This window comes from Corapipo altera, unplaced genomic scaffold (assembly GCF_003945725.1).
Source record: "Corapipo altera isolate COAL_440 unplaced genomic scaffold, ASM394572v1 226, whole genome shotgun sequence".
Classification (NCBI taxonomy): Eukaryota; Metazoa; Chordata; class Aves; order Passeriformes; family Pipridae; genus Corapipo; species Corapipo altera.
In genome coordinates, this window is record NW_020885054.1 from 45,639 (window position 1) to 55,243 (window position 9,605).

The 9,605-nt window shown below is 62.1% G+C and overlaps 1 protein-coding gene across 1 annotated transcript in view; it reads right to left on the reverse strand.

Annotated features, from left to right (window-relative positions):
- PHB (prohibitin) overlaps nucleotides 1-9,605 on the reverse strand; it is a 24,192-nt gene that overhangs the window by 4,696 nt on the left and 9,891 nt on the right. The window lies entirely within an intron of this gene.

Consider the following 9,605-nt stretch of genomic DNA (forward strand, 5'->3'; position numbering starts at 1 on the left):
CCTTCCAACCCCAGCCCCTCTGGGATTCTGTGCAGATCCCACCTGTCCCGGGTTGGCACAGTCGGGACTGGTTTGTTGTGACTCTTTAACTGAAGAACAGGTCAAAGGGCTCTTCCTTTGGTCCCGTAAATCCCAGAATCCCAGAAGAGCTGGGGTTGGAGGGGCCTGTGGAGATCATCCAGGACAAGGTCACCTGGAGCAGGTGACACAGGGGCTCATCCAAGTGTGTTTGGGATGTCTCCAGAGAGGGAGACTCCAGAGCCTCCCCCGTCCCAGTGCTCTGCCAGGTCCATGGAGAAAGTCCTTCCTCAAGTTGAGGTGGCCCTTGTGGTGTTTTAGTTTGTGCTTGTCCTGTCCCTGGGCACCACTGGGCAGAGTCTGGCACCACCCTGGCAGCCCTTGGGAGATATTTCTATGGATTGATGAGATCTCCTCTCAGCCTTCTCCGCTCCAGACTAACCAGGCTCGGCTCCCGCAGTCTCTCTTCATCACAGAGATGCTCCACACCCCAAATCATCTCGCCCCTGCAGACAAAGGCCCCTTATTCCCGCTCCCTGGGAATCGGCGCCCCCGATGCCGCTAGAGGGAAGCAGCGCTCTCCCTTCGGAGAAAAAGGAAAAAAGAGAGGGAAGGGAAAAACCCACCAACCCTCTGCCCGGAGAGCGTTTCCCTCGGATGCGACACCGCTGGGCACGGGGGCATTTTGGGATGACAACAGCTCGGCAGCATTTTGGGATGACAACAGAGCTGAACCCCCTCCTTTAGGGCCCAGAGGATCCCAGGAATTGTCAGGGAGTCCCCTGTTCCTCCTGTGAGCTCAGGGAGTCCTTCCCCCACTCTGCTCCATGGGGCGAGGCTGAGGCTCAGCATTCCAGGGCTGGAGGCTCCCGTGCTGCCCTGGCAGTGGGGTGACAGGTGGGGACCCCAAAAGCGAGGGCAGGTCCCTGCTGATGCCCCCCGTGCCTCCAACCCCGGGGTGGCCGTGCTGGAGCAGCTCCTGCCCGGGAATGTCACCCTTCCCGGGTCCCCTCTGGCCCTTGGGGGTCCCCCCGGGTCCCCAGCCCAGCTGTGCACACAGATGTGCACTGGAAGCCCCGGCCTGTTTTTTGCAACCCTCCTTGTGAGCCCCCCAAAGCTGGGAAGTGGCTGCTGAGGAGGATGGGGCTGAGGGGAAGGGGTTGGGATGTGGCTGGAGCTGCCAGGGACCCCCCAAAGCCCAGCTGGAATGGGGGGCCCAGGGAGCCACGGCCCAGCCCTAAAAGCTGCTCTGAGCAGATCCTGACCCTGCTTGGGATCATCACTCCAACACCCCAAGGGGTTTGGGAGCCAAATCCTGGAAACCCTGGGAGGTGGGAAGGGTTCAGCTGGATTTTGGGTGCTCCCACACCCACGTGCCTCCCTCCAGGGACACCCCAGGGAACATCCAGCTCTGCCTCAGCCCAGCTGGCAGGACCAGCCCCCACATCCCACCCATCCCAGCGGATCCCCTCCAGGGCTTTTCCCCCAGGGATGACTTTGCCCCGGGAGGTTTTTATCTCCTTGCCTCTGATCCAATAAAAACATCCTAATTGGTGACAAAGCCACAGCCACGAACGCCCAGGGATTTATTCCCTTTCTGACACCAAACTCAGCTGTTAAATTTGGGATTTAGGGAGCTGAGGGGACAGGGATTTGCCCGTCACCACCCCGTGCTTCTGCATCTCACTCTCGCTGCCAGGTCTGTGCAGCCCCTTCCCTTCCCCTTTCCATGGAAAATGAGAGGTTCCCATTCATGCAGAACAGGGAAAAAGGCTCGTGGCAATGGGGATTTTTGGTCCAGGGCCCAGGTTTTGGGATGGGAGCTGTGGGAGCCGCCGGGTCGGAGCCGGTGACACCCTCACCAGGGAGCGGGAGGAAAATGGGGCCTTTGTGCTGGGAATGTCTGCAGGGTGATTCAGCCCGGGGTGACGCTGCTGACACGGGCTGGGGGGGCCTGGGGGGTCCCACTGTGTCCCCCCGACATCCAGAGAGCCCATCCCGGGCTCTGTGGGCTGGGGGATGTGGCACAAGGGCTCGTGACCTGTGGGGTTTGGGATGGAGACGAGGGGCTGGAGCAGCCAGGAGTGTCCTGGGCCCTTGGGAAGGGGCTGAGGGGGGCCATGGAGGGGCACCCCAAAACAGGGCTGGGCTGGGACCCCACTGTCAGTGAAGGTGGACCCCAAAACAGGGCTGAGCCCCCACTCCTGGTTATGGCAGGGAACTGAATCCTGAAATAGTGCTGGGACCTCCCTGTCAGTGATGGCTGTGGAGCTGCACCCCAAAATAGCACTGGGACCCCATTTTTGGTGACAGCAGTGAAGGTGACCCCCAAACCAGTGCTGGGACCCCGCTGGTGGCAGTGGCAGGAGCTGCACCCCTCCCTTGCCTCTCTCCCCGAGGCTGCCCCCCGTTTTTGGGGGACATTTTGGGGGACATTCCTGCCCGGGGCCCAGGAACCGCGGCAAGAAGCGGCTCATTGTGCTCGGCCAGCCCTGCCCGGCCGAACAAAAACCCTCCTCTTCTCCCTCCCTCGGCCCCGCCAGCGCTGCCCCCGGACAATCCACGGCCCCGAAGCGCCAAGCGCGGAGCATCCAAGCGCCCCCGGGCACCGGGAAGATCCAGGGGGATGCGGGATCGGCCCCGCCCCAGCCCGCGCTGGAAAGGAGGTTTTTCCAGCCCAAAAAGCCGTGCGGTGGGTTCCCCGTTCCCACCCAGCCGGCCCTGCCCGGGGGTCCCGGCCCTGCCCCCGGCCCCAAACCCGGTTAAGCCTCAACGAGCGTCCCAATTGAATTAGTTAAACTGCATTAAAGCCCTGCGAGGACACGGTTCAGAGTGGAAACGGCCCTAATGTGATTTCAGCCCAGTTCCCTGCCGCGATTTGCAAGTCAGAGAAATCGAATTAGGGGCTGTTTTCATTCTGAACTCTGTCCACACAGGCCAGTAATGCAGCTTAATTAATCTGCTTTAAAATTGAGCCTGTCTTTCATTCTGGCTTCACCTGACTCACCCCCGAGGAGCAAAAACCCACCGGCAAGGAGGGCTGGGACCCCGGGTTTGGATTTGGGGATGGAAAATCCTGGAGGGTTTAGAGAAAACCAGGATTATCCCTAATCCCATCAGGGAATAATCTGGGGTGGGGCCCCGAGTGCAGCTCCAGAGCTGGAATTGGAGCATCCCGGCTGCTTCCCGGCATTCCAGCAGCTCCAGGGCGGGGGTTTCCCGCTTCTCCTCGGTGGTTGTCGCCCCTTAACAACGTTCCCTCCTCCGTGGAAGCGAGCGGGCAGCTGGAACCGGCTGCATTAAGGCCCGGGAAGGCTGCGAGGGCTGGGAATTGTCATCCAGCAGCGCCAAGGAAACCCGGGCTGGGCCAGGGAAAACCTCAGCCCCCCCATAAACCCACTGGCCCTTTATGTCCCACGCACCCTCTGCCTGCTCCCCATCCTCCTCCCAGTTCCCCTTTGCCCATTTCCTTCCCAGTTCCCCTTTGCCCATCCCAAATTTGCAGAGGGAAGGGGCTGGGGGGGTGTCTGGGCATCAAAACACGACCCCCGTGGGGATCTGGGGACACCTCCAAGGGGGAGGGGGGTTCTCTCCCACCCTCCCAACGCTCCTGTTTTCTCCGCACAGGTAAAACGGCATCGCCATAACGGGGCTGCAATTAAAAGGGAGTTAATGACTTAATGAATCATCACAAATTAACACGCGACCCGCTGACCCGCTCTGGTTGCGGCCACCGCCTTTGGAATTGCGGATCCTTTCATTTCCCTCCGGCAAACTGGCTGCTCATTTAGTGTCTGTAGGAGGGCGGTGGGGAGGAGAAAAGGGGGGGGGTCTGCAGGGCAGGAAAAGCCCCTCCCGGAGGGGGTGACCCCCCCAATCCCCCCTCCCCCCAGCGCTGACCCCCAGCCCGAGCCCCGGGCACGGCCAGAAACTGCCCCGTCAGCTCCTCCTCGGCCGAGGATCTGCAGCGCTGCAGAAAATTCAGCCTTAAATTAATTTACGACAAATTAAATTACGATTTTTCGGGGCGCCGAGAGCTGAGCACGTGCCTGAGGTTCGTGCGCTGGTGCTGCTGCATCTCCACCGCCCCCCGCCCGTCCCAGAACCCCCGCGAGTGATGGGGCCGGACTGTCCCGCTCATTAACTCATTAACGCTCATTAGCATCCCCACCCCCGGCCGTGCCCACCCAGGGACCCCCGTGGCTGAATTCTCCGCCGAGCCCCTCCTCACCCCCGGCTCTGGGGGGGTCCCGCCGTCCCCAAAATCGCAGCCGGCCCACCCTCCCCTTCCCCGGGCGTTTCCCCCTCTCCCGGGCCCCCCTTCCCTCGGCGTCCGTGGCTCCCCAGCCCCCCCGAGGGCGGTGGGTGCTCCGGGGTGGGCGCTGAGCCGGGGATCGATGTCTCCATGTGCCGGTGACGTTGGATTCATGTCTGGCTGCTCCAGCCCCGCTCCCCCCGTGCCCGGGGGGCTCTAAAAGCATTTCCATGCGAGCGGCTGCGTTCCAGGAAGCTCTGGAAGGAGCCCAGCCTGTGCCGGAACGGTGGCACGGGAGGGTGAAACCGTGGCACGGCCTCGAAAGGGGGGAATTCACCCTGGAATGGTGGAGTTTGGGGGTCTGGGAAGGCCAGGGGTCCCCGTGGAGCCGGGGGCAGCTGCAGATTTCTGTGCCACTGCACTTGCTGGAAGGGCAGGAACAGCCTCTGCCTCGTTTGCAGGGGGAAAAATAGAGCAAAATTCCCAATTTTGGGGTGGTGGGGCCGGGATTCCAGGGGGGGGCTTTGCTGCTGGGACTCCCACAGGGGGGAGAAACTCTCCTGGGGGTTGGGTCTCGGGGGTGCACCGGCTGAGACCAGCACAGCCCCCAGCCCCGAGCTGGGATCTGAACTTATCCAGAGGACTGGATTTATCACTCCTGGGATAAATCCTGTCCTCTCCTGAGATACATCCTGCCCGCTCCCGGGATAAATCCTGCCCTCTCCCGGCCCCGGACAATGGCACCTCAGTGTCCCGTCGCCGCCAGCAGCTGCCCCAGTGGCCACAGCCCGAGGCCCCGCGGCCCTTCCGCCCCCGGGGGGGCTCCGCTGTCCCCCCATCCCACCGGGAACAGCCGGGAGCATCCCCGTTTCCAGGGGAACCGCGAGCGGGTCAGGGAGAGGTCTGGGATGTTTTAGCCTTCCTGTAAGGGCCGTAATTGCTCATTTATTTAGTGCAATTAGTCCCAGGTGCTCGTTCACGTCCGGGTGGCCCCGGCGGGGCCCCCCCCCCCCCCCCCCCCCCCGTTCCAAGCCGTGGGATCGATATCGGCTCCTGGCGAAGCACCGAGTCCCCTCCGGGCGCTGGGCACGTTCCCATCCCTCGCCCTTGACCTTGTCCCTGTTCCTGCTCCTGTCCCTGTCCAGCTCGGCTCATCCCGAATATGGGATGGGCCCCCCAAAATGAGCAGAACCATCCTCATCCCAAACCCAGGGACAGTCCAGGCTGAGCGATGCTATCCCTGGAAAAGCCTCCCCCCGCTTCCCAGTGTCTGGGAGGAGGCAGGAGAGGAGCCAGGGGAGGAGGCAGGAGCTGGGGAGGGGGGGGAACAATCCAGGGCTTTGTGGGAAGGGCCCGTCCCGACCGCCGGCGGGGTCAGGCCCTGCTGCCTTTTGTCCCCGGGCAGAGCCCTCGGGGGGGGGGGACACGGACTGAGGGGTCCCTGCCCTGGGAACAGTGGGAATCGGGAATCGGCAGCTGGAAGAGGGAACGGGGGAGCAGGAACGGGGGGAGGAGGGGGTGCAGGAATAGGGGGGTCACAGGGCTGGGGGGGGTCACAGAGTTTGGGGGGGTTTGCTGGCATTGGGGCATCACAGGGATTGGGGGGTTCCCAGGAATTTGGGGGTTCCCAGGAATTTGGAGGGTTCCCAGGCACTGGGAGGGGGTCACTGACATTGGGGGTATCCCAGGAATTGGGGGGGGGTCCCAAGCATAGGGGGGTTCTCAGGCATCACGGGGGGTTACCCAGCCCTTTCTTTTTGCCCTCCAGCACAACCTGTCCCCCCTCTGGCTTTAAGAGCCCATCCAGGTGGCTGGGGAGGGTTTGGTGGCCCGGGGGGGAACTTTGGTTGTCCCTCAGGGGGGTTTAGGAGCCCCCCCCTCCTGTCTGATCACCCCATGGCCCCCAGCCCTTCCCTTTAACTCCTGCAGAGTCTGAAAGGCCGGGGGCTGTCTGTGCCAAATGCATCTCCAGGGCTCCCCAGGCACCACTTCCCTCATGGCTCCCTCCCAGAGTTCTCATTCCCTGGCACCGGGACCATTCCGGGTTTAAACCTTTCTGCTGCCTCTTTCTCCCTCCACCCCCATTTCAGAGCACTTTAACTGCCCAAATTCCCAGCTGGCACTGGAGTGTTCAGTTCGTGGGTACTGGGAGGGAGGCAGGACGGATCCATCCTGAACTCAGGGCATGGAGAAGGGAGAGGAAAGTGCTGAGGGAGCCACTCTGGGGGCTGGGGGTCCCCCTGGGGCACCCCTGGGGCTCAGCAGCACCCAGGGGGGACCTTCCCTCCATCCTTACCCCCCCCCTCCAGCTCTTCCCAGCCCATCACTCCCAGGGATGCGGCCTGGGAGCAGCAGGATTCCATTCCAACCGGGATGGAGCGGCTGGAGGAGATGCCCAGGGAAGGATTCCCTGCAGGGGAACGTGCCTGAGCTGCTCCAGTGATGGACTCGAGGGAGACCTTTCCTGCGGGATCCGGGATCGTGCAGAGGGTGGGGAGAGACCAGGGCTGAGCCCTCCCTGCTCCAACCCCCACTGCTCCAGGAGGGGCTGATCCAGGTGGGAACACCCTCATCCAGGGGCTGATCCAGGTGGGAACACCCACATCCAGGGGCTGATCCAGGTGGGAACACCCTCATCCAGGGGCTGATCCAGGTGGGAACACCCACAGCCACCAGAGCCGAGGGAGCTCTGTCCCTCCTCACACAGACAGTGACAGGATTCCAACAAAAGCTGCTAAATAACCAATAAACCCCCCCAAAAAACCCCACTGCAGGGAATTTCTGCCCTCACAGGACCTTCCCCCTCCCTCCCCCGGCTCCCCCCCCAGGCTTCTCCCGAGCCTCCCTGCCGGGGGTTGTTTCCCTGGATGATGCCTCAGAGGTCTGAGCTGCTCTGGGTTTGCTCCCCGGGGCCCTGGAATGAAGCTTTTAGGAGGGATAATAAACGTGGAGGGTGGAGCTGCTCCATTTGCCGCCTGCCAGCGCCTCGTGGGGGCCGTGGGGCCACGTGGGGAGGGGGTTTGGGGTCCCTGTGGGGCCTCCAAGGGTCGTGTGTTCCTTGGTGAATCCATGGAGCCCCCCTGGATGTGACCCTTCTCCCTGCTGCTCTCACCTGGGTGTCATGGGGGGGGGGATTCCTTTCTCCCTCCTGCACCCCAAAAACCTGCTGCTGCTGGGACAGAGCCTGGGGACACCGGCAGGGCCAGAGCAGCCCTCGGCAGGGCCAGCAGTGGACAGTGTGGAATAATCCAGCCCATTCCTGCAGGGCCAGGACCCCACACTCGGGATCACATTCCCGGCCTCGGCAGAGACCTCTGGCCCCAACTGCCCGGGAGCCCTGGGCTGTGGGTTCAAGCAGAGGGCAGGGATTTAGTTTTGCTTATTATTATTTTTTTTAAATACATCTCCTGGAAAGGGAGAGGATGCCACAGGAAAAGCTGTTTCCCAGCGGAGCGCCCTGTTATCCCACTGGGATCCCAGGGATCGGGGGTGGAGGAGCCTGGAGCAGCCCCATGCCAGGCCCCAGCCATCCCAACACCATCCCAGCTCCCCTGCCAACATCTCCTGCTCCCTGGAGCCGTTGGGCTGCAGCTGATGCCCCGAGGGATGGGCAGAGGAAGGAAGTGGGATGCTCTGTAATTAGATCCCTGATGCTCCAAATGCACCATCCGTGTATTTTTTACAGTGCCCACTCGGAGCAGGGCAGGCTGGCACCCGGCTCACCCCATTCCCAGGAGGAGCAGCCCCAAAGAGCTCCCTGTGGTTTCTTTTCGGAGCCAAATGTCAGCACTGAGGGACCTCCAGGGCAAAAACCACCCCCGGAGCTCGACCCAGAGAGCTGCTCCCTCTGGGAGCACCCAGCTGGAGCCTCCGGGGGCTGGGAATGCCCTGCACCCCCAGAGGGACACTCGGGAACCTTCCCCAAGCAAAACGAGTGTGGGAGGAGCTGCTTTTCCCCAGGATCCTTCCTTTTTTCTGGGGGAAACCACTCATGGAAGGGCTCAGGTGTGGGGCTCCAGCTCCTCGGGTGTGGGGCTCCAGCTCCCCGAGGGGTTTGCTGTGGGTTGGGCAGCAAAGGGCAGGGTTTGGGCACCCTCTGTGCCCTGGAAAACCCGGCTCAGGCAGGGGAGGGAAGGTGGGGGAGGGCACAGGCACATCCTCCCCTTGAGTGCCCGAGCACTCGTCTGCCTTTGGATCCCTTGGAAGGGATGGAGATGCCACTCTGTCCCTGGGCAGTGATTCAGCCCTTCTGAGGCATAAATTGTCCCCAGAAGGTTCCTGTCCCTCTGCATTGACTGGAAGGAGAGCAGAGCAGCTCCATTATTCATAAAAGCATCTCAGGCTGCCCTGGGCTCGGCTGCAGCTCACAGGGAGCACCCTCAGCTCACACAGAGCTCACACAGAGCACCCTCAGCTCACACAGAGCTCACACAGAGCTCCCTCACTGCAGCTTCCAGCCCTGAAAGGCCACCCAGAGACACCAAATCCGGGTCCACCTCCCTGGGTGACCTGGATCGGGTCCTTCCCAGCCCCCTCCCTGCATTCCCAGCCCCTCTGGGGTCCAGTCCCCCCACAGCTCCCCTGGGACTGCAGGCAGTGGGATCGGGGGGTGCCCCCAGGAGCTCATTCCCTACACACAGATTGAACTGGGGGAAGGCTCCAGCAACCAGGAGATGCAAGGAAAACTCCGTCCCAAATTTCCTGGAAGGCTCCAGGTCTCTCCCAAAGCCTCCCTTGGCAGGAGACACAGGATGGATGAATGAGCAGAGGGTGAATGAGGCTCCCTGGCAGAGGAGCTGCTCCCTGTCTCCAGACCTGGCTCTGCTGGTCAGGGCTGGTTGAATGACTGCAGAACATCTCCAGCACTGGAGAGAGAACAGTGATCCCACCCTGCTCCCTGCCTGCCTCTGGAGCAGGTTGCACATGGAGAGAGAAGGGAGAAGGGAGAAGGGAGACAGCCAGCACTGCTCCAGGCCATAAATTACCCTCCAGGTTTCCTAATGGGACCCTGATTTATCTCCTGCCTCTGTCTGAACTAATTGAGTTCATTCCACTCGGTGATTCATGCCATGGAAATGGGTTCCAGAGAAAATGGGACCTCAAGCGGCTTCAGCAAATCCCTCCCGTTATTGGCCAGGGAGCCGGAATGCTTTTAAAGCAGCAGCTCTGCAGGAGCAGGAGCCACCCCCAGCCATCAGTCACTGCCAGGGCCACGGCTCGGCTTTCAGCAGGGCTGCACATCCAGCTGGGGCTGCTGGATCCATCCCTTCCCCAACTGGGGCTAATGGATCCATCCCTTCCTCAGCTGGGGCTGCTGGATCCATCCCTTCCT